Source organism: Eleutherodactylus coqui, chromosome 13, assembly GCF_035609145.1.
Source record: "Eleutherodactylus coqui strain aEleCoq1 chromosome 13, aEleCoq1.hap1, whole genome shotgun sequence".
NCBI classification, from domain to species: Eukaryota; Metazoa; Chordata; class Amphibia; order Anura; family Eleutherodactylidae; genus Eleutherodactylus; species Eleutherodactylus coqui.
In genome coordinates this window covers 85,376,586-85,378,136 of record NC_089849.1, presented here as the reverse complement: position 1 = coordinate 85,378,136, position 1,551 = coordinate 85,376,586, and the positions used below count along the sequence as shown (strand labels likewise).

Below are 1,551 nucleotides of genomic sequence, written 5' to 3'. Positions count from 1 at the left end.
CCGGCCAGGGCAGACCGGTGGGCAGAAGGCGCTGCACTGCTGCACGCCCAGCCCTAATGCTATAGCGCCACGTCCAGCAGCAGTAGGCGTGAGCCGGCAATCACGTCCTAATGTGACCGTCAGCCAGTGGTGCAGCAGTGAGCAGCTGCTCTCCTGATGGAAGCAGAACGCTGCAGTCATCCGCAGTACATTCCACACCAGCTGCGCCTTCTGTGGTACAAGGTCCGTATTCCGAGACCAGCATTCTTCCCAGCATGCACTGCAGCTTCTTCTCATTTGCATATAACATTGTCACAAAATGCTCTTCAGTTTGGCGAAAATACTCTATATTAATGGATTTTATTATTACAGGCATGACATATTAGGTAAAATATCACAGCAGGATACATTATTTTTAATTTATAAAAGTAATCTCTCCACAATGTAAGAACTTCTCTCCCGCGGGACCATAAATACCGCCGGGGCTGTCTGCAGTATCGTGCTTGCTTCGGCAGCACATATACTAAAATTGGAACGATACAGAGAAGATTAGCATGGCCCCTGCGCAAGGATGACACGCAAATTCGTGAGGCGTTCCATATTTTTGCACCGATTCTTCAATTAGAATTAAAAAAAAAATTCTAACATAACATTTTTTTCTCCTTATAGGTTTTAACTCGGAGTAATAATAATAATTGTCTCACGGTGCCACCACTAAAAGGTCTATTTTTTGTGCCATGTGACTACAGGCATACAGCAAATGTACCCGAGGCGCCATAACCACGTACAGTGTAACCCCCCCCAGAAGTTGTGGGATGACACTTTTGTCTGTGTGATTGTAACGTTGTTATAAGTGAGTGATTACAATATTGGAGTAAAAGGATCATTTAGGCGACTTTCACACGGGCGACCCCCTATTTTGTGTCTGCAATATTTGGTTGCCAGCAATGCTTTTTTTTTAGAATAATCTCCCATCGCAGTGCTGACGGCCACAATAAAATTGCGCGATAAAAAATGTACAATTTTTTATTGCGAAAATGAATAGGACTTTCCATTATCAAAATTGCATCGCAACACAATCTTGTTGCATTGCGAGGCGATAAAAAGGAGCGGCTCCATAGCGAAACCTGGGAGATAAAAAGAATCGCACATCGCAGAAAGATAGAGCAGCCGTTATTTTTTGTTCTCTCAACATCACATCAGTGAAAACATCACAGATGGGAAGGAAACCGTTGGTTTCATAATCTGCTTTTTTTTTTTTTAAATCAAAGATTTTTATTGTTGGACAGCTTGCGTATGTGATACAAATTATCAAAATACTTTTGCATGTAGACATGTATGAGAAGTAAACAATTATTACTTACATTACTTTAGCGGGTGGATCACATGTTAAACATTGGCATGCTGTCCGAAACATTTTTCAATATTAAGGGGGGGGGGGGGGTGAATAAAAGAGAAAAACCAGTAGCATAATTTGTACAGTTTAAACAATTGTTGCATCATTATCGAATGTGTCATGCGACTGCTAGTTATTGTGGGGGGGGGGGGGGGGAGGGGGGGAGGGGAGGGAGA

At 42.7% G+C, this 1,551-nt stretch overlaps 1 non-coding gene across 1 annotated transcript; it reads left to right on the top strand.

Moving 5' to 3' along the window:
* The first annotated feature begins 478 nt into the window (after nt 1–478).
* On the top strand, nt 479–585 carry LOC136588953 (U6 spliceosomal RNA). The gene has a single exon (XR_010787740.1). It is a non-coding gene; the product is annotated as a U6 spliceosomal RNA (small nuclear RNA).
* The last annotated feature ends 966 nt before the right edge of the window (nt 586–1,551 follow it).